Below are 24,495 nucleotides of genomic sequence, written 5' to 3'. Positions count from 1 at the left end.
AGGAAAAGCGCGTATATGTTGGAGAACTTACCTTTGGTCCATGGTAGTTATTCCTTGGTATTTGAACCTATGGTTTTGGACCATGGTACGCACTTTCATGCAAGGAAAAGCGCGTATATGTTGGAGAACTTACCTTTGGTCCATGGTAGTTAGTCCTTGGTATTTGAACCTATGGTTTTGGACCATGGTACCTCGTCAAAAGTGTTGATCTCATGCAATTTCATGGTTGGTTCATGGTATTAGTCCGACAGTTTTTGATCCTATGGTTTTGGCCCGTGGTATTGCATCCAAAAGTGTTGATATCACGTACTTTCATGGTTGGTTCATGGTATTAGTCCAACAGTTTTTTTGATCCTATGGTCTTGGCTCGTGGTATTGTGAAAGGCCTAAGACTATAAAAGAGGAAGGAGGTCATTTCGCAAAGCATCTTCTCAATTATCGAATATCTGATAAAGTGCTAGATCTGGAATATTGTGATTGGGTTTTGGTGCAGATCTGGATCTGAATGAAGAAGGAACCTGAGCGTAAGGAGAAGGATAAGTTCTATTGATGGGTCAAAATCTTAAGGCTGGAATAGTGGTATCTCTATATGATTTTGATCTGTGATATGTGGCATACGCTTGATCTATAAATCTAATAATCGGGGTCTGAATTATTGATGCATGTTTTATTTTACACATGTTATGATCTGGGTATGTCTGATGTAAAAACTGCAAAGTTATAAGGAAATATTTGCAGATCTATATGCGGGTTGGCTTTGGTGAAATCAAATATTGATGATGCAAGTGTATTTGATGGGTTTTTGATGTTCTTGGATCCAGTTTGAAAATTTATGAAAAGTGGTCCTTGAAAGAAAAGAAGTAGGGGGTTGTAGCTCCCTTCCAGGAGAGACTGGAAAACGAGAGAGAGTTGTAGCTCTCTGCAGGTTGCAGCCTGCGTACTGGTAAAGGACTGCACCAGTACAAAACCATTGTAAAAGGATTTTCTAATTTGAAAGAAGATAGAGACATATTGCAGCAGGTGGTTTTCACCCACATTGGGTTTCCACCTTACATCTTGTGTTCTTTGGTGTGACTATCTGTTTTCTTTGTTCATGCTCATTATTTTATGGTACTGACATGCAAAGATAATTCAAAGAATAAATAAGGAAGATTTATTAAAAGAACTTGATAATACTGATTCACCCCCCCTCTCAGTATTATTTACAACACCTACCATTTACTTGGTTTGGTGTGCATTTACATTCTACATGTGTGATTTTCTTTGGGCATGGGTGATTTAATTTTCACATGAATGTCCTTATATAACTATGAGTTTCCTACTTTTGTTTCCATTTTGAAACAATATAATAGAAATACTACTAGTGCCTTGAAATCCACACATATAGTGTAGCATCTTGAAGTTTACGAACACCCTAGTTGAAAACTTATGTTATAGTAAATGATTTCTTTTAATCTCTACAATTAATATTCCTAATAGGCATTAAGGACAATGAAAATGTTAGAGCTTCCATTCTTAATACTAAGATCCTTGGCATTTGGAAAAGAGACTTTTCAAGAAGGATGGATAGAGATTCATATGAAATACACTAGCCTCTGTTAGTTCATAACATTGTGTCAGAATCTTTATTTTTTTTCAATTCTACAGATTACTCCCCATACTATCTACTATAAAGAAAGAAGAAGTCGTATGAGGTGGGAATATCATATTTGGTTTTCTAGTAGAGATCATTTCAATGAAATCAATGACCATAATGGACGTTAGCTCAATTGGAAGGGAAATATGCAAAATCATTACAAAATTATTATGAAGTTATGTGACTAAAAATTGACCCTTATGATCAAAGTTATTCGCTATGTGCTATAGGTATTGTGCATACAAGTAATGGGGAACATACTAAGGCTTTGAAACAATATTTTAAGGCATTCGAAACAATCCCATCCTTACCATAAGCTCTTAATAACATGGCTTTGATATGTCAATAGATGTCGCTATATGCACCATAGAATAAATTAGTTAATAACTAATATGAGTAAGGAAAAAAGAAAAGGATTTCTACATATGCACCATCCCAAGTAATGATTTTTATCGGCTATCTCTGATAGGATACCAAATATGAATAGATAGAGCTAAATATTCAATGGATAAAAAAATTAATTAATGATGGAAACACCATAAAGATCAATTATTGAAGGAAGGTTTAGGATGATATGATCAAATATTCTCATTGAAAAGAACTAAGAATCAACTTATGTAATAGAGTTGATATAATAAGGTATTTAGTAGTGGTGTAGCACCAGATCCTAAATATGTGAAGTAATCCAACTAGTAAGTGCTTTCTAAAAATTCTATATAGAAGTGAGATAATTACCTTGCAAAAAGACTTTGATTTGGATGATCAATATAAAGTATATATTTTTCTATACTTAATCTTTTTTATGGTAGGAGAAAATATAGAACTTCATCACTGAATTATTTAGAAGTGAAATCGGAAATTCATGTCATTAACTTTTTTTTGTCCTTTGGTTAATCTAAACTCCTAGTGAATCATCTGTAATTCAAGAATATTTTGGAAATTATGGTAGAGGACTAAATAATAATTGATTGAGCCATATGAGGTGGGAAATTATCAAGTACAATTATGAGGGAAGAAAACTTTTCCAAGTTAACCTATCCTAACCGAGGAGAACAGACCATTCTACAGGGAGATCTTGAAACTACAGAGGGTTGGTTTGATCAAATTATTGAGTATTGGAAACAAGTTATAACACTTCCTTCAAAACATTACATTGAAGAAAAAAATTGGTTAAATATTATAGGATTCTTTGGAGAATGAGAATCTACCTATGGGGAAATCATTTTAATTATTGAATATTCGACTTTCTCAAAATCAATGGAATTCTTCCATAATATTCCCGAATGTTAGATTATATTATGTCGACATATTATAAGAATATATTGATAATATAGAAAAACAAGTATCTTCTAATTTTAGATTATTAATGGATCTTCTTACTAGGGGTAAAATATATCCAACGATTTCTTTCATTAATGGATCATGAATAATGATTTACAATAGATGGATTTTGATATGGGACATATAGAGTAGGAGCAATAGATGGATAAATAAATATTTATATCAATATATAGATGTATATATTTATGCATCTAGAAATGGTGTAATAATCATCATATATGCTTATTCCATCACACTAGAAATTCTTTTTCTTAATGGTAATATTCCACAACCCATTGAGCACCTAGGGGATATGTCATAAAAAAATTGAACACCTCCTTCAGATGGATTCATGTATCATAGTAACTCTAGCCATAAATTAGAAAATAAGGGGTGATGCAGGAGCACCCGAATGAATAGGCAACAACTAGGAGTTGGTTCTTGCTTGTTGTTTGTCTTCTCATTCTATTTTGACAAATAGAGAGGGAAACATCTCAAATTTCTAGTTTATTTAGTTTCATTTTGTGTTATTGTAAATAAAGGCTAAATCAACCATTGTTAGATTTGATTTAGACAAGATAGGCTTAGATGAGAATTAGTTGAGAAAATTGTCTCAAAACTAGAAAAACAGTTCCTTTAACTACAAGAGGAACTACCACTGATGTATTGAAAAGGACAAAATAATGTAGAGTAAGGGGTTGGCTGAATGAAGAGAAGTTGTAAGCCTACGGGCAAACTATAAGGAGAACCACAGAGAGAGTCTGAGTAAAACAAAAAACACTTGCCGTGTTTCTTTTTCTTTATGTGCAAGTCCAATTTAGAAATTGTGTATCTATGACTTCGAATGGTTGAAAGATTGAAATTAATATGAATTATAGCTTCTCTGTATGCATATAATGTTGCAGGTGAATTTGGTGTGACCAAAGAGGCGGAAAGCTTCCATAAAATAAATTGTTTGCAATACAGTAGAAGTGATGAATAGGCTTGTGGACAGAGGAACGTAAGGCTAAGGAAGTGAGACTCAGGGGCTGTTGGATCTATGAGATCAACGATGAAGATTAGCTCAGCAGATTTTTTTATGTAACTTGGTGTGCAGGCGGAAAACCCACTTACATAGAGAAATAGTGCAAAAACACTTAGTGGATTCAAGAAGTGGACTTGAAATATTATAAATCGCACTTTTGGACCTTATCGGGTTCGACCCATAATCACATCGCTACAAAGGAAGGGGACTGGCTTGTAATCGCCAAATTCCAACAGCACGACATAACCAGAACCAAAATAGTATAGGGGTGATTGGATGGCCTGTCGAGTCCACAAGGTTATCGCATCAGAGGTTTTTGAAGCGGGGGTTATATATTGTTAAGCACCATTGTAATTGCTGATAGCGATATCGCATCGGACCTCCGTCGGGGACTAGCGCCAATATTGCAGATCATTGAGACTACCGAATGCTAATACAACTATTGAATCTAAGCCGTCTGATCGGCCAGATCTCGATCCGTGGCAAAAGCACATATAACTATATAAAAAGGCGGAAAAAGCTTTGTTTCGGCATTTTGGAGAGTATTCAGTCCCGAAAGGGAAAAGGCATGGTTTTAAGCTTTTTCGAAGGCTTTTCACTTCCGATATGAAAAGGCCTAGTTATCAAAGGAACAGGGGTGTTTGGCGGGGTGATTGAATGGATCATTTTTGATCCATTTGGGATTTTTAAGGCTGAATGCATATAAATGCTTCCAATATGCATATATGTGGGTATAAAGCTTAATAAGGGCCATTAAGGGGAAATTAAGTCCCAATAAGGTATATTTGTGTGGCAGCCTTAGGGTTGCACCATTTTTGGTATCAGAGTAGGTTTTAAATTCTCTTAGTAAAGATGGTGGTAGGAAGAAGGGGTCGAGGAAGAGCCATCAGAAGAGTAGCAGATGGGGAATTAAGAGAAGAGATCAGAAACTTGACTGCATATTTGGTAGCATTGGAAGTAGGGAGGTGTAGAGAGCCAAAAGATGGAGATGATAGTGAAGAGGAAAATGTGGTTATGATAGATGGGTCAGATGATGAAGGGCCAGAAATTAAGCTCTTAAAGTCAGTTTTGTTGGCTAGCAGCAAGCCAAAGCCAGAGCTCTCTAATTATGATGGAAGTTTGTCCACAGAGGCACGATTAGACTATATAAATGAATTGGATAAATATTTTGAGTATGAAGAAATTGATGAAGATAAGAGGGTTAGGTTTGTTGTCACCAAATTGAAGGGACATGCAGCATTATGGTGGGATAGTGTACAGGTAGAAAGGAGGAAATTAAGCAAACCCTTAATCAGAAGGTGGGATAGGATGGTTGCGAAGATGAAGAGAAAGTTTTTGCCCAAAGACTATCAAATTTCCCTTTACAGACAGGTGCAGAACCTGAAACAGAGAATGATGATTCTGAAGGAATATACAGAAGAATTTTATAAAATTAACCTGAGAGCTGATTATGTTGAAGATACTCCTGAGAAGAGAGCGAGGTTTGTAAATGGCCCGCGGATGGAAATCTTAGATGAAATTAGCATTCTTTCCCCAAAAACCATAGATGAAGCTTATCAAAGTGCTCTGAAGGCAGAAGAAAAGATTGCGAGGAAACAGAATTCCAGGAGAGGACGTCGTTGTGGTAGAGGTCGAGGACAAAACTTTGGTAGAGGTAACACTGCTAGTAGCAATGAAGAAGGTAGCAATTCGAAGACTTCAGGACAAAGTGAAAGGGAAGGTAACACCAGAGGAGGAAGGCCATACCAGCGAGGAAGAGGTAATGGTAGAGGCAGAGAAAATGCCTATTAGTATTACAAGTGTCACAAGTGGGGACACAGGTCCTTTGAATGTCCTAAAAACGAACAAACTGGGCAGAGGGGAGCATATATTTCTTAGCCCAATGAAGCAGAGGCACCACCACAAGAGGTGGAGAATATGCCAGAGACCAGGGAAGCCTTAGTATTGAACAAGGTGTTATTAAAACTAGCCAAGGAAGTAACTGATCAGACATGGAGGAAAGAATTATTCTGGACTGTATGCAAGTCACACAGAAAATGTTGTAAGTTGATTATTGACAGTGAGAGTATCGATAATTTGGTAGCTACAAAGATGGTGGAGAAACTGGGTTTGAAGACAATAAAACACCCAACTCCATACAGGGTGTCGTGGTTGCAAAATGGACACCAATTGTTATTTGATGAACAATGCGAGGTGGATTTTTAGATAGGCAAGTGAAAGGATAAAGTGATTTGCGACATAATGCCGATGGATATGTGTCATATTCTGCTGGGTAGACCATGGCAGTACGATCGGAAGGTATTCCATGATGGAGTGGCAAATTGTTACAGATTTGTTAAGGATGGGATAAAGCATACCTTGGCACCTATGAAAGAAGCCAAGGAAGGAGAGGAGACATCAGAAACAAGCGAAACGAAAGCATTACTACTGGGAGGAAAGGAGTTTCTGTAATAGATTGAAGAGAGTGAAATGGGTTATGTGGTTGTGAGAAGACCAAGGGCAGCATTAGTACATACCAACCTTACTGATTTTCCTGAAGAGATACAGAACATGCGGCAGGAATTTAGTGATATTGTGGTAGATGATCTACCAGACAAACTACCACCAAAGAGGAGCATCAGTCACCATATTGATTTTATTCTGGGAGCTAGTTTTCCAAACAAGGATGCCTACCGGATGAGTCCAAAGGATAATGAAGAAATCTAGAAGGAAGTGTAGGAGTTGTTGGATAAAGGACTGATTTGGGAAAGTTTAAGCCCTTATGCAGTTCTAACCATTTTAGCTCCCAAGAAAGGAGGTAAGTGGAGAATGTGCACGGATTCCCCGACCATTAATAAGATCACTATCAGGTACAGATTCCTATTACCTCAAATGGATGATATGATGGATTTTCTGAGTGGAGTAGCATACTTTTCAGACCTGAAAAGCAGCTACCACCAGATTAGAATTTGTTATGAAACCAGCTCAAGAAAAGATAGAAAAGATAGATCAACGCCTTAGAATTCAGCCTCTTCGAGGGGGCAACCTTCTTTACATTACATAAATGAACAATTCTTGGATGATCCAAATGAAAAAACCTCCTTTCTATATATAGGAGTCTAAGGAGTCACAATATAATCCAGCCGACCTAACAATAATAATATAAAGCCACAAAAATAACAATAGAGGGATTCTATGGGCACATTAATAACAATATGGGGGCAATGGGGGCACAACAATATAAATAAGGAGTATAACTATAATAGTAATGGGGTAATCACTAGTATTATAGGGACCCAACATGCCCCTCTCCTTCAAAAAAGTGTTGTCCTCAATGCTTGAGTAGTTCTGGATATTTCTCCATAAAATTCTCATCCTCCCATGTGGAATCTTTAGCGGATAAGTTCTTCCACTTGATAAGGTACTCTGAAATTGATCGATTTCGACTGTCGAGTTCTTGTTTCTATAACTGCTTCCGGTTCCAATATAATTTTTCCTTCCTCGTCAAGTTCTGGCAATATTGTTTGAACTGGGAGCTTGTCGCCTATAACCTTCTTTAACCATGAAACATGGAAAACTGGGTGCAATCGAGAAGCTGCAGGAAGCTCCAATTTGTATGCCATAGTACCAATCTTTTGCAACACCTTGTACGGACCATAATACTTTGGTGATAATTTATTATCCTTCTTAGCTTGCTTGAGGGAAATTTGCTTATATGGTTGTAGTTGTAGGAATACCCAATCACCTACATCAAAACTTCTTTCACTGTGATGTTGATCTGCCTGTTGTTTCATTCTATTCTGTGCCAACACGCGGTTATCCTTTAAGAGATGGATGACTTGTTGTTTATGTTCGATGTGATGTTTCACTGCCTGAACCTTAGAATTTCCTCTTAAATATGATGTGATGAATGGTGGTTGATACCCATAAAGTGCCATAAATGGGGTCATTTTTGTTGCTGTATGAAAGGAAGTGTTATACCACCATTCAGCCAGAGATAACCATTTGACCCATTGTGTCTGTTTATCAGATACAAAGCAATGAAGATATCCTTCCAAACATTTGTTTACTATCTCAATTTTCCCATTAGATTGAGGATGATAAGGTGAGCTATGAGCTAACTGAGTACCAAGACGAGAAAATAATTCTTTCCAAAAATTTCCAGTGAAAATGGGATCTCTGTCACTTACAATAATCTTTGGGTTTCCATGTAGCTTTTGAATTGTTTCCATAAATGCAGTAGAAACTGTACTGGCTCTAAATGGATGTGATAATGCACAAAAGTGTGCATACTTGGTAAGTTTGTCAACTACCACCATGATGACACTCTTTCCCTCAGACTTGGGTAAACCTGTGATAAAATCCATTGATACCTCCTCCCAACGTTGGCTTGGAATGGATAAAGGTTGTAACAGACCCGTTGTCTTAATTGTTTCAAATTTATTTTGTTGGCAAACCAAACATTTTGCCACAAACTTTTGAATATTTGATTTAAGGCCATCCAAAAAAAATTCCTTCTTAACCCTGTGGTAAGTTTTTAAAAATCCTGAGTGCCCTCCTAAGGGAGAAGTGTGCAATTCCATAAGAATCTTTTGTTTTAGCTGGGAATTCTTACAGAGGTATAAGCGATCTTTGTACCATAACGAATAATTTTTCCATCTAAATGTATCAGACGTACTCGAATCTTGTTGTAGCTTTCGAATAAGTGCCCACACTTCTTCGTCATTCTTTCATTCCTCCCTTGCTTCATTTATCCAATCTAGTTGGATGATAGAAATAGCGCACAACAATGCTTCCACATCCTCATCCTTTCTTGAGAGTGCATCTGCCACCAAATTTTGCTTCCCTTTTTTGTAGATGATTTCAAAGTCATAACCCAACATCTTTGTGACCCACTTTTGTTGCTCTTCAGAGGATAATCTTTGTTCTAAAAATTATTTAAGGCTATCATGATCCGTTTTTACCTTGAAGTGTCTTCCCATTAGGTAGGGTCGCCATTTCTTAAGTGCATGGAGTATTGCCAACATTTCCTTCTCATAAATAGCTTTTCTTAGAAACTTTCCCTTGATTGGACGACTTTCAAAAGCAATGGGTCTTTCATCTTGCATTAGAACAGCACCAATTCCATTTCCTGAAGCATCACATTCCACAATAAAGGTTTTTGTGAAGTCCGGTGTAGCTAAGACCGGTGCTTGGCACATTGCCTCTTTAAGATGTTCAAAGGCCTTTGTTGCTTCCGGAGTCCATGAAAATGCATCTTTCTTCAATAATGTTGTTAGAGGTGCTGCTATTCTCCCATAATTCTTAACAAACTTGCGATAATACCCTGTCAACCCAAGAAATCTGTGCAAATGCTTTATGGATGTGGGGATTTTCCATTCCTTAATGGCTTTAATTTTGCTAGGGTCTACCTTAACTCCTTCATGAGATACAATATGACCCAAATATTCCACCTCCTGGACTCCAAAAAAACATTTGGATCTTTTGGCATATAATTGTTTCTCCTCCAATAGTTGTAGCACCCTGTCAACATGTTCAACATGATCCTTCCAAGACTTGCTGTAGATAAGTATATCATCAAAAAATAATAACACAAATTTTCTAAGGAATGGTTTGAAAATTGAATTCATCAAACCTTGAAATGTTGAAGGTGCATTGGTAAGGCCAAAAGGCATGACCAAAAATTCATAATGACCCTCATGAGTTCTAAATTCCGTTTTCGGAATGTCTTCAATCTTCATTCTGATTTGATGATATCCTCAACGAAGATCCAACTTGGTGAAGTAAATTGATCCATGCAATTCATCCAGTAATTCATCAATGACAGGAATGGGGAACTTATCTTTAATAGTGAGCTTGTTGAGCTCCCTATAATCCGGACACATGCGCCATGATCCATCCTTCTTGTGCACCAATACTACTTGAGCAGAGAAAGAACTTTGACTCGGTTGAATTATACTAGCCTCTAGCATTTCTGCAACCATACATTCAATTTCACGTTTTTGGACATAGGGATATCTGTATGGCCTGATGTTTGGAGGAACACTTCCTGGAATCATATGAATAGCATGATCATGATCACGCATAGGTGGGAGAACTTTGGGAGTCTCAAATACCTTGGAATGATTGTCCAGGAATTTTTGGAGATCTGGAGAAGTAGATGATTATAATGTGGAAACATCTAGCGAAAATAATTGTGCAATTACACCCCTTTCCTCCTTTTTTAGAAGCTTTGTCATACCATTAGAGCTGATTATCTTTCCTGGTTTCCCTGTGATATCCCTTAATTCAACTTCCTTTCCTTCCGTAGAAAATTTGATGAAAAGTTCTTGAAACTTAAAAGCTATTGTACCCAAGGATTGTAGCCATTGGACTCCTAGTACAACATCAACACCTCCCATTGGGATGGAAAGCATTGGGCTAGTCAATACATATTCTCCCATGGATAGCTTGATATTATGGCACTTTCCAGAGAAATTTATTGTTCCTCCATTTTCAATCATCACTTGACACTCTGGTGGTAGATATAGGAAGCAATTCAATTCTTTTTCTACCCTACAATGAATAAAATTGTGGGTGCTTCCTGAATCAATCAAAACTATTACCTTTTTCTTCTTGATTTGTCCTTCTATCTTGATGGTTTGAGGAGTGGTAATTCTCGCCAATGCATTACAAGATATGGTCGGATTTATTTTTTCTTCATCTAGGCTTTGTTCCTGGAGCATATCCTATTCTTTTGACCTTTCTTGCTCCTTTTCTTCTTCCTCTTCACAATCTATGTAGAATAGTTTCTTCTCAGCACACTTATGACCTTTAGTGTATTTGCTATCACAACTATAACGAAGCCATTTTGCTCTTTTTTCTTCCAATTGTTGTGGTGTCAACCTTATAGGTTGTGGAAGACTAGGGGCAACTGCACTTCCGTCTTTATAGTTGTGAGTGGTATGCTTCCTGGTTGCCATAATTTTGCTTTCCATTTTTCTTGCTAACCTGAATGCCTTCTCTAATGAATCAGGTTCCCAAAGTCGAACATCATGTTGGATATTATCCTTTAAAGACCCTATGAACACATCAATCCTATGCTCCTCTGGAATATCTTTTACCCTTATGTTCAATTTTTGGAACTCCTCAATGTGCTGCATTATTGAACCCTTTTGTTTGAGACTTATCAATTGGCTAAAAAAAGTGTTGCTTTTTGTATCCTCATAATGTGCTATCAATTCTTCCATAAAAATTGCCCAAGTGATAAATTGTTTACGAGAGCAAAGCCATTGATACCATACAAACTGATTTGGTTCCAAATATAAAGTTGCCATACGTACCTTTTGTGTGTTTTGCACATTATTGAGATCGAAGAACTGCTCCATCTGTAATATCCATGTGGCGGGATCGTTGCCATCAAACTTCCTCATATCGATTTTTGGAATATGGTGGGTCTTCGATCCAACATTAGAGTCTATGGAATCATGATTAACATTTCTTTTGTTCACATGATGAGTTTCCTTTACAACCTTTTCACCATTAGTAAGTATTTCTTGTAGAAAATTTGTCAAATCTGTCTTCAAATCTGCCATGTCTGTCTTCAAATTTGTCCTCAAGTCTGCCTTCAGATCATCCATCTTCGCTTCCATGCCCTTTATCTTAGATTCCACGCCATTTATCTTATCATCTATTAGCTTTTGTGAGCGTGACATTAGTTGCACTTGTTCTTGTAATTTTGATATATCATGTAGCATTTCTTCCTCTTCTTCATGAGTCATGCTAGAGCTTTTAGGTTCCTTACTAGGTGTTTGCATTTTCTTTCCTCAGGGCATTAGTTACCGATAATAATGCTTTACTATGCCCTTTGAATTCCTTCAAACCAAGCTTATGCAAAAATTAAAAAAAAAAAACTACACACCTTTTTTTCTTTGTAGAAGCCTGATATTGAATCTGATGTATCTCTGTAATTTCGAATCATCTAGTTCTGAAATTGTGACCTGTAGTAGCCTTCTATGTCCTCTTTCCAATGCCACTAGTCTGATCCAAATTGGATTATCCAAGAAAGAGTTATGCACAATCTCCCGCAGTAACCTGATTATAGACTAGTTCCGTAGAGTGAACTTGTATGAAGTGCCACATGTCACTGTTTCAACCTTTGACTCTGAAAAATATATAAAAGAAAGCTACATTCTGTCCTATTTCTGTACCTTCTTACGAAATTTCAATCTGATGCTCAGAAACAAAGTTATGACGATTTTCCCCAGGTCACCTGTTTTGAGTGTAATTCAGGAGTCTGCAAAAAGACCAACTTCCTCAGATCATATGTCCGAAAATATCGCGCGAAAAGCTCTGAAATTTGGACCCAAGGTTCCGCGCGATTTCTTCTCAAATGGTTTTTCTTTTATCACTTCTGAAACATCATAGAAAAAAAGTTATAGCAAAAATGCCACGATGACCTGTTTGGAGCAGCGAAACCCTAGAATCCAAAGCTCTGATACCAAATGTTATGAAACCAGCTCAAGAAAAGATAGAAAAGATATATCAATGCCTTAGAATTCAGCCTCTTCGAGGGGGAAACCTCCTTTACATTACATAAATGAACAATTCTTGGATGATCCAAAAGACAAAACCTCCTTTCTATATATAGGAGTGTAAGGAGTCATAATATAATCCAGCCGACCTAACAATAATAATATAAAGCCACAAAAATAACAATACAGGGATTCTATGGGCACATTAGTAACAATATGGGGGCAATGGGGGCACAAAAATATAAATAAGGGGTATAACTACAATAGTAATGGGGTAATCACTAGTATTGTAGGGACCCAACAGAATTTGGGAAGGTGACGAGTGGAAGACAACTCTCAAGACAAATGAAGGCTTGTATGAATGGTTGGTTATGCCATTTGGATTTAGAAATGCTCCTAGTACATTCATGCGGTTGATGAATGAGATGCTCAAGGAATTCATTGGAAAATTTGTGATTGTGTATCTAGATAATATATTGATATTCAGCAAGACAAAGGAGGAACATCTTCGACACGTGAGGTATGTACTAGAAAGATTGTAGCAGAATAAATTGCTAATAAATTTGAAGAAATGTTCTTTTTCAAGAAAGAGTTAATTTATTTAGGATTTGTGGTTGATGAGAATGAATTAAAAATGGATCCAAAAAAGGTTGCAGCTATAGTTAGCTGGCCATCCCCCAAGGGTTTATTTGAGGTGCGGAGTTTTCATGGATTGGCGAGTTTTTATCATAAATTTATTAAAAATTTCAGTGGAATTTGTGCACCTATGCTGGACACCATTAATAAAACAAATCATCCTTTCCATTGGACAGAAATGGCAGAGAAGAGCTTTTAGCTACTCAAAATGAAAATTACTGAAAGACCAATTTTAAGATTGCCGGACTTTAACAAACTTTTCCAAGTTTGTTGTGATGCCAGTGGGATAGCCATTGTTGTAGTAATTAGCCAAGAGGACAAGCCGGTAGTATATTTGAGAGAGAAACTAAATGAAAGTAGGAAAAAATACACATCCTATGACAAGGAATTTTATGCGGTGGTTCAGGCACTAAAACATTGGAGGCATTATCTATTGGCAAATGAATTGGTCTTATTTTCAGATAATTCAGCATTGCAGTACATTATGCAGCAACATAAGATGAACCATAAACATGCGAAGTGGGTGGATTACTTGTAGAGTTTTACATTTGTGTTGAAACATATCAGCGGTCAAGCCAACAAAGTGGCAGATGTGTTAAGAAGGAGGAATCTGATCCTACATGAAAGTACCATACAAGTGTTAGGATTTGAACACCTTAAGGACTTGTATGGGGCCATTGTAGATTTTAAGGAAGCTTATGAAGCTTGGCAAAATCCATTATTGAGAGATAAAAGTTCATGGCTGGACTATAACATGCAAGAAGGATTTTTGTTCAAAGGAGGACAATTAGGTATTCCAGAATGTTCTATGAGAAAGAACTTAATCCAGGAAAAGCATAGTGGAGGTTTCGAAGGGCATTTTGGCATAGACAAGACCTTGGGTCAGTTAAGCTACTTTTACTATTGGTCAAGGATGCACAAAGATGTACAAAGATTTGTAACTAGATGCAAAATGTGTCAGCTTTCTAAGGGACACAACCAAAATACAGGGTTGTATGCACCCTTACCCATTCCGAGAAGACCATGGGACTCAGTCAGTTTAGACTTTGTCTTAGGCCTGCCAAAGACACAACGGGGATTCGATTCCATCATGGTGGTGGTGGATCGTTTCACTAAAATGGCACATTTCATTCCTTGCAGGAAAACCAGTGATGCCACACATGTAGTGCATTTGTTCTTTACCGAGATAGTCAGATTACATGGCTTTCCAAAGTCTATTGTTTCGGATCGCAATGTTAAATTTACAGGGCATTTTTGGTGAACCTTGTGGAAGAAGTTAGACACCAAACTAAACTTCAGCTCAACTTATCATCCACAGACCGATGGCCAAACCGAAGTGGTGAACCGAAGTCTAGGGAATTTTTTGAGAAGTTTGGTTGGAGAAAATTCTCGACAGTGGGATCGTGTGCTTGCACAAGTGGAATTTGCTTATAATGACTTGCCCAACTGAAGTACAGGCAGTAGTCCTTTCCAGATCCTATATGGAATGCACGCACATGGAGTACATGAGTTACGAGATTTGGGACAGTTGGAGTGTAGTAGTGCTGATGGTGAAGACTTTGCAAAGGCAATCAGTGATCTCCATGAACATGTGAAATTAAAATTACATAACAACAGCCAAAAATACAAGCAGAAGGTAGATTTGAAGAGGCGGGAGGTGAAATTCAACGTAGGGGACCTGGTATTAACACACCTACTCAAAGAGATGTTTCCTAAAGGCGAGTACAACAAGTTGAAATGGAAAAATATTGGGCCTTGTAGGATTCTTTAGAAATTTTCTGCAAATTCTTACGAGTTGCAGTTACCTCCAGGTATTGGAATTTCAGGGTATTTTCAATGTATTGGACCTGTACCACTACATTGTAGCAGAGGATGAAGATAGTTTGAAAAGTTGAACAAGGCACACCCAGGAAGAGAGTGACATGTGGATTAAACAAATTCCCCTAGTAAAGCCTCTAGAGATCAAACAGATCTTAGATACCCAGGTGGCTAGACGGACTTGACGGAAGGAATATCTGTAGTACCTAGTCAAGTGAAAGGGTCATCCTATTGAAGATATTTCTTGGTTATATCTGGTTAGATTCAGAATGTTGGGTACTCTATTGAAGAGCTCACAGATAGGAGCCATGAATTTCATTCACCTCAGGAGCCTGATGCAGGAGCATCCAAATGAAGAGGAGATAACTGGGAGTTGTTTCTTGTTTATTGTTTGTTTTCCCATTCTATTTTGAAAAATAGAGAGGGAAACATCTCAAATTTCTAGTTTATTTAGTTTCATTTTGTGTTATCATAAAAAAAGGCTAAATCAGCCATTGTTAGCTTTGATTTAGACAAGATAGGCTTAGATGAGAATTAGTTGAGAAAACTGTCTCAAAACTGGAAAAACAATCCCTTGAATTGCAAGAGGATTTGCCACTTATATATTAAAAAGGACACAACAATGTAGAGTAAGGGGTTAGTCGAATGAAGAGAAGTTGTAAGCCTATGGGAAGACTGTAAGGAGAACCATAGAGAGAGTCTAAGTAAAAAAAAAACACTTTCCGTGTTTCTTTTTCTTTATGCGCAAGTCCAATTTAGAAATTTTGTATCTATGACTTTGAATGGTTGAAAGATTGAAATTAATATGAATTATAGCTTCTCTGTATGCATATATTCTTGCAGGTGAATTCGGCGTGACCAAAGAGGCGGAAAGCTTCCATAAAAGAAACTGTTTGCAACACAGTGGAAGCAAGGAAAAGGCTCGTGGATAGAGGAACGCAAGGCTAAGGAAGTGAAGATTAGCTCAATACAGGTTTTTGTGTAACTTGGTCCACAGGCGGAAAACCCATTTACATAGAGAAACAATGCAAAAACACCTAGAATATTCAAGAAGCGGACTTGAGATATTATAAATTGCACTTTTGGACCTTATCGGGTCTGACCTATAATTGCATCACTGCAAAGGAAGGGGACCAACTTGTAATCACCAAATTCTGATAGCGTGACATACCCGGACCCGAAACAGTATAGGGGCGATTGGATGGCCTGTCAGGTCCGCAAGGTTATCGCATTAGAGGTTTTTGAAGCGGGGGTTATATATTGTTAAGCACCACTGTAATTGCTAATAACCAATAGCGATATCACATCGGACCTCCACTAGGGACTACCGCTGATATTGTAGACCATTAAGACTGCCAAACATTGATACAACGATTGAATCTAAGCCGTCTGATCGGCCAGATCTCGATCCACGGCAAAATCACATATAACTGCATAAAAAGGTGGAAAAAGCTTTGTTTCGGCATTTTGGAGAGCATTCGGTCTTGAAAGGGAAAAGGCATGGTTTTAAGATTTTTCAAATTCTTTTCACTTCCGATATGAAAAGGCCTAGTTAACAACGTAACAAGGTTGTTTGGCGGGGTGATTGAATGTATCATTTTTTATTCACTTGGGATTTTTATGGCTGAATGTAAATAAATGCTTTCGATATGCATATATGTCGGTATAAAGCTTAATAAGGGCCATTAAGGGGAAATTAAGTCCCGATAAGGTATATCTGTGTGGCAGCCTTAGGGTTGCACCAAGGGGAGAAACAAGTTGATATATATATTTTAGAAGTTCTCTAATTCCTATTAAAATGTTTCTTCTTATTTATATCCTATCCAGAAAGGGTAGAATTCAATGATGATTTGTTCACTAGAACTAGAAGTAAAGAGGAGAGAGATACTATAAAAACCTATTTTTAAACAAACATAGACATTTCTCAAAGATGCTAACTAAAGGCCTTGATACTACGACTTGAATCTAGAACTTACATGCTGATTCTCACCATTTTGATAATCATATTGATGATTTGGAAGAGATTTATTGCAAACTATATAGTGCTCACATTGGGAAACTAGCCATCATATTTATTTGGATATGTGGGATTTATTTTCACATTACTCATTTCTCTAATTATAAAGCATGGTTGGCTAATCCCATTCACACCAAGTCCAATGCCTAAGTAGTTTTTCCAATAGTAGGTGACTAGGATCTTTGATCACAAGCCTATGATTTATCAGGCTTAAAGAAAATGCAAAATAGCAATCATGAAAAAAAACTGATTTAAAATACCATAATATAAATAAAACATTGCATATAACATAACATAACACAAATGAGATTGATAATGGAGTTCACCCATTATAGGCTACATCTCTGGGTCTACTTCCAATGGAGTGGGCTCTTCAATTATGATGTAAAAATAACTCCAATTACATCAATTCCCCATTCTCAAAAGATTTATCTCTAGTTTAAAACTTCACAAAAAGACTTTAATAACCCCTCACAAAAACTCTCCTTTAAAAATTCTCCAAAAGGGAAAAAAACTCTGTGATTTATCACATAAATAGTGATAATCACATTACAAAATAATTCATCTTGGCCTTTCCTTCACACTATAACTCTATGTCATAGTGGGAATTTAATTTTATATATATAGTGTTATGGTTCTACAACCTCGGAGTCTCACCCATGGAGGTTACATCCCAACACTTATATAAATGGCATATGATTTCAACATACAAACTATATATAAACTTTGTTAAACACCATATAGTGGGCATAAATTATATAATATACCATTCATTGGTGCAGTTAACATAATTCCTAACCACAATATTCTTTAGTGGCATTTCATATGGTCCAATGCATCATATCACATAACCACCCACCATTTATACCATATCATGTATGAAACCTCGACATATCACACAGATATCCACCCACATATGGTTATAACCAACATTTAACCAACACATTTAACATACCAACTAATGTATTTAATATGTGACAATATTATATACCAACCATTGTATTATATAAAAACACCCATGTCATCATTGGTGGATCATTTTAATGGACTTGTTGGCGATCATATGGAGGTCGTGGCTCGTGGCCTTCCCTTTTTGGCTATCTACTACCATGAAACTTTAAATATAGTTTCATATATTATTATAATAAAACAAATATGTGGCTCATTGTTGGCACTCTTGATTAATATGCCAGTGGTTTCAGATTCAAGCCCCTCTCATGTTGGTATGTCAGACTAATCCATATTTTGGTGTTTGGTGGTTCCATATGGCGCCCTCCCATTGGGCCATGTGTCACCACTGGATTGGTCCTCTTCATGCACTGTTAACCACATAATCAGTGCCCAATCATCGAGCTACATAGTGCCATGTGTCATGAACAAATACTACCACGTCACCTTCAATCACTCCCACTTTTCATCTGTAGGTCATGCCACGTGTCCTCCTAAGTGATTGTTATGTGTCATAGCAGGGTTAACTTTTTTTACTAGTGATCAAAATATTCAAACCTCCATATCTTCCTCATGCAAACTCATTTTTATGTGATTCAAATTGCATTGGAATAATCTCATCGATCTATTCAATTTGGAACTATTTCCATCAAAATTTTGGGAATTTGAAGTTTAGGCCATCCTAGATCCTCCTGGAAGAATCCTCCCCATTGGGAAGCTTTTGGACCACCAAAACGTAAAATAATTATCATATAGGTGATGCATTTCTCACTCAGTTTCCTATATTGATCCATCATTATTTTCTTGGATTACTTCCCTTAAGACCCACTTGAAGATATTCTACATCTCCTTGATGTAAAGTCCTCGTATTCCTATCTAGAGTAACATCTTCCTACACCTTATCTAGATACTCACGAGAAAAATCATTAATGGAAGGCATTTGAAGAATCTCATCCTGATATATGATCATTGGTGGCTCATACAATTTTAAATTCTCCACATTCACAACTGAATAAATCTACATATATGATGGTAGATCTAATCGAAAAGCATTAGTGCCAATCTTCTCCAAAATAGTAAATAGGACATACCAGATTAGCTTGAGCTTCTTTCCTTCCACAGTTAACATATCCTTGCTGATGTGTAACCAAACTCGATCACTGACTTGGAAATCATGGTCCATCCCGTGTTTATCATGCCTAACCTTATACTAGGCTTTACTCTTCTCCAATTGTTCCTACACTGGTTTATGCACCATCTAGATCTTCTGTATGAATTTTCAGGAGCCATCTTCATCTCCTAGATCATTAGAATGAACATCCTTCCTAAAAACCAAATCCAATGCAGACTTTGGTAGCTACCCAAAAGAAACTTCGAAAGGAGATTGTGGAAAGCACCCAAAAGAAACTTTCAAAGGAGATTGTGGAAAGCACCCAAAAAAAACTTCAAATGGAGAGCTTTGTCTCGAAAAATGCAATTCTTGGTTATAGGAATGATGCACATAATGTAGTTTCTCATCCCAAAGCTTAGGATGCTTGTTGCAGTATCCTCAAAGCATATGTAACATAGTCTTATTGACCACCTTTGCCTGTCTATCGGTCTATGGATGAAATCCAGTACTTCTTTTCATCTTGGTGTCCATCGTTCTCCATAATCTTGACCAAAAATATCCTATAAATCGAGAATCACGATCTGATATAATAGAACTGGACAATCAAAAGTGAACCCAAACATGATGAACGAATAATTGCGTGGTCTATTCAACTGTCAACTACTTCTTACAAGGCATCAAAATACACATCTTGATGAATCTATCCACAAATACAAACAAGTAATCATGACCTATTTTCGACATAGGAAACCCTCCTACAGAATCCAGAGAGATACTTTCCCATTAATGAGAAGAAACTGGAAGTGTCTACAAGCCCAATTTTCCATTTGTGGGTTTACTAGTGGCACACAACACAAACCTTTTAACATATTTGGATATTGTTTCTCTCATTTGAGGCCAATAAAAAAACCTCTTTAAATGAGCTACAATCTTTTCTACACCAAAATGCCATAAAATATGAGAAGTATGGGCTTCTCTAATCACATGAATTATTTCATATTCTAGAATACATAATTTATTAAGATGATATAGTAAATTTCCTTGAAAATGGTAATTCTTTTCCTCTAAACCATGAGTCAACCTCATGTACACATCCTTGAAATATGCATCCCTAGCATACTACTTAGCACAATTGTTAACAAATAAAGAATCATTATAGAAGACAATAGAAGAATTAATTGGAGGTTTCCATAGCATATCGACGACCTTGTTACTTACACCCTTCTTATACTTGATGAGAAAATGAAACTGTTATAGAAATCCCATCCACCTGAAATTTCTTGATTGATGTACCTTTGTATGTGACTACAAATACTGTAATGGTTGATGATCTATATGTATTATTGTTTCCTTTCTCATTAAGTAATGCTTCCATTTCTTAACAATTTGTACTAAAGCATACAACTCTTTATCATAAGTAGGATAATTAATAAAAGTTTTAGAAAATGTCTTAGAGTGCTAACATATTGGCTAGTGCTGCTGCATCAAAACTTCCCCCATGGCATATCCACATCAATTGGTCTCTATGTCAAATGGTTGCTGAAAATATAGAAATTCTAACACTAGTGTCATATTGATCTTTTATTTCAATGTATCAAAGAATTTTTGTTGCTTACCTCCCCATTTAAATACATGCTTCATGTTACTCAACACATGCAATAGAGACGCAATAAACTATTAGAAATTAATTTACAGAGCAATGGAATGAATATACTATAACAGGAGAAAAAAACATAGAAAATCATTAAACAAGAGATACACAGATATATGTGGTTTACCCAATTTGGGTTACAACCATGGAGAAACAATCATTCCTTCCTTTTATATTATCCAGCAAAATGAAGAGATGCAATCTACAACAAAAGCGTTGTAATTTTCTCCTCTCTCTCACGTAGTCTCTCCCCTTTTCTTCACACATAGAATAATAATACACATCCACAATACAATTCCCTCTTATAAATTTAGGGTTTCCTTCTAGGGAACAAAACCCTACAATAACATAACTTCTATCATCATATCTTCTGCCTAATGAATGATGCAGATTGACTACAAAATTATAATATTTTACAAGGTAAATTTTCATCTAATTTTTTCTTCAAGGGCATTTCCCCCGATCATGGGGGCTTCACTCAATGAACCTATAACATATCACATGCGTTTGTTTCATACTAAACAATACCCCTAATTTGACTACATATTGGAAAATACCTCTAAAAATCACATTGTTTAACCCCCTACCAATACGAACCCAATACACCTTCCCAATTTAAAAAACCCTACTTTCATTAGCTATTATAGGAATCCATTTTTTCATTAACATTTTTTATACCTCTTTATATGTTTTCATTAACTTTGAGCTCCATTTTTTATAACTTCCAATATGAAAACTCTTTACCCCCTAATATATGTTCAATATATTATGCCATTTTTAAATAAATATATATCTTCTAATATGAATGCACATGGTATGGTATTTCTCCCTTAGTGAAGCCCCTGTGCCCTCGAGCCTCGCTAAGTGGGGGCTTCAAAGAATTGTAGTCAAGCCCCCTAGACCCACCTGACCGTAATAGTGGGGGAAAGCCCCCCCACACACCCCCGTTAAGGATTGAGATCCAACTATGACTGAAACAAAAAACTATGAACAACCAGGAAGATAATTAGGCTCCACACCCAACAATATCCCACTTGGAGACTAATTATACCAACACCAACATTGCTTCACATGCTAGACAATGCCTCCACTTGGAGCCGATCGTTTCTCATCTTCACCATCACACTTGAAGACTAATTGAAACTGAGCAAAAACTCATTTTCTCCCTTGTTACCATCTTTGTCAACATATCTACAGGATTTTGGCTAGTGTGTATCTTTTCCAGCTTCAGTGATCCATCTTCCAAAGCTAACTGTATGAAATGGTACCTGACTTGTATATGTTTTTTCTTGAAATGAAATGTTGAGTTCTTTTCAAGATGAATGACACTCATGTTGTCACTGTATAATCTACCAATATCTTGCTTCTTGCCCAATTCATACATAAAACTTTGTAACCAAATAATTTCTTTACTAGCCTCTATAGCAGCAACATACTCCGCTTTTGTTGTTGAAAGTGCAATAATGTTTTACAATTTTGAAACAAAACTGACAGATATTCCACCTATAGTAAACACATGTCGTATGGTTCTCCTCCTATTATCTCTATCACTTGCCATATTTACATTGACATATTCCTGTAGAACATTGTTTGAATCTCCAAAACATAATGCTTGATTAGTGGTACCTCTCAAATACCTAAGAATCCACTTCACAATCATTTAATGCCCTTTTCTTGGATTATTCATATTTCTTCTCACAACTTTCATTGCATGTGAAATATTGAGCCTTGTGCTTAACATTGCATACATCAAACTTCTAACTGCTGATGCATATGGAACTTTAGACATAAAATGTATCTCTTCCTAGGTCTTGGGACATATCTCCTTCCTTAGTTTGAAATGACTAGCCAAAGGTGTATTAACTGTTTTTTCATTCTACATATTAAATCTTTCCAACACCTTTTCTATGTACTCACTATGAGAACATGTTAATTTGTGATTTTTCCTATCTCTAGTTATTCTCATACCAAGGATTTGCTTTGCAACACCCAAATCCTTCATTGAAAATGAATTAACCATTTTTCCTTTGAGCACATTTATTTCCTACATATTAGACTCTGCAAGAAGTATGTCATCCACATACAATAGCAATATAATATATTTGTCATTATTTTTTTATTAACATAAACATAGTGGCCAGAGTGACATCTAGTATAACCTTGTTCAAACATAAACCTGTTAAATTTTAGATACCACTACGTTGAGCGTATTTTAAGCTATACAAGCTCTTTTTCCACTTTCATACTAATTTATCCTTCCCTTTGACCTCATACCCTTGTCATTGCCACATATAGATCTCTTCCTCTAAATCCCTATGGAGAAAGGTTTTCTTTACATCTAATTGTTTAAGATGTAAATATTCTATTGTCACTAGACTTAAAATAGTTCTAATTGAAGTCATTTTAACAATAGGAGAACATATTTCATCAAAGTGTACACCTTTCTTTTGTGCAAACCCCATCAGCACAAGTCTAGCCTTATACCTTTATTTTCCTCCATTTTCTTCCTATAACCTATAAACCCATTTATTCGACAGTGTTGTTTTACCTGTAGGCAACTTGACTAAGTCCCAACTCTGGTTATGTATCAAGGAGTCCATCTTTTCTTTCCTGGCTTGCTCCCACTTCTTCTTGGTTTCTAATTTCATTGCTTCTTCATATCCTTCTGATTTAGCAGAATCAATCAAAAATATATAATATAGTGAAGGATAATATCATTGAGGATGTCTACTTAACCTAGTACATATTTTAACAACACTAGAAGGAGTTTGAGGTCTCTTCTGTTGTTCTTGCTACTATTGATCATTATAATTTCCTAACATCTTTGACTTTACCTTTTTGTGATCTCATCAAGCACTCTGTATTCCCTATCTTTTTTCCTATTTTTTCCCCTACAATTGATCTTTGTACAAGACCATTTCATTGAATATGACAACTCTACTACTGATTATTTTATGCTTTTCATAATCATATAAGAAGTAACCAAAATCATTAACACCATATCCAATGAAGGTACACTTCTTTGATTTTGCCTCAAGCTTTGTTCTATTTTCTTTATTAATGTGGAAAATGCTTCACAACTGAAAGTCTTTAGAAATGACTAGTTTACCTTTCAAATTGTCCATGCCTCCTCTAGAATACCACCATATAAGGAGCTTGAAGGTCCTATTTTTTTTTATAAACAACAATATGTACAACATCAGGCCAAAATTGTAAGGGAAATCATTCATGCAATCTCATACACCTTGCATGCTCCATGATTGTTCTGTTCATTTTTTCTGACACACCATTTTCATGTGGTGTTCCTAAAATACTCTTATCTCTATGAATTCCATGTTTTGAAAAATAATTACTGAACTCCTTGCTGCAATATTCACTTGTAACAATCCCAGTTAAAAATCTATGTAATAAAGTTAATAAAGGAAAAATAAGGCCAAGGTCACTTGACATGTATTCCAAGCTGAATGTTGGGAAAAACGTAGTGATGGGGATCAATTGGGATTAATTTATGGCTATGGAAATTGGAAAAGGGAATAGAAAAAAAAAATGTTAAAGGAAAAGAGGCATTAATTGACATTTATTTAAGAAAATAAAGGAAAATAGGAGAAAAGGAAGGTGAAAGGTCACAAATTTGCATGTGAGGAAAAATGAAGGAAAATGAAGAAAATAGAGGCCTCAGTGATAAAAAGGCTTCTAAGGATCAGTTCACAACTTTTGCTAGTTAAGATTTTGTCAGTTCATTTTTGGAACTCTTTCTCCATTCTCCCTCTCTCATACTCTTGCACACTTAGAGAATTTTTGGAGCATGCTTGGAGCACTCTAGTTTTCATTGGATCTAGAAA

This window comes from Pinus tabuliformis, chromosome 1_1 (genome assembly GCF_031772625.1).
Source record: "Pinus tabuliformis cultivar Carrire ecotype Pingquan chromosome 1_1, CPIR1, whole genome shotgun sequence".
Classification (NCBI taxonomy): Eukaryota; Viridiplantae; Streptophyta; class Pinopsida; order Pinales; family Pinaceae; genus Pinus; species Pinus tabuliformis.
Note: the sequence above shows the minus strand (reverse complement) of the source record.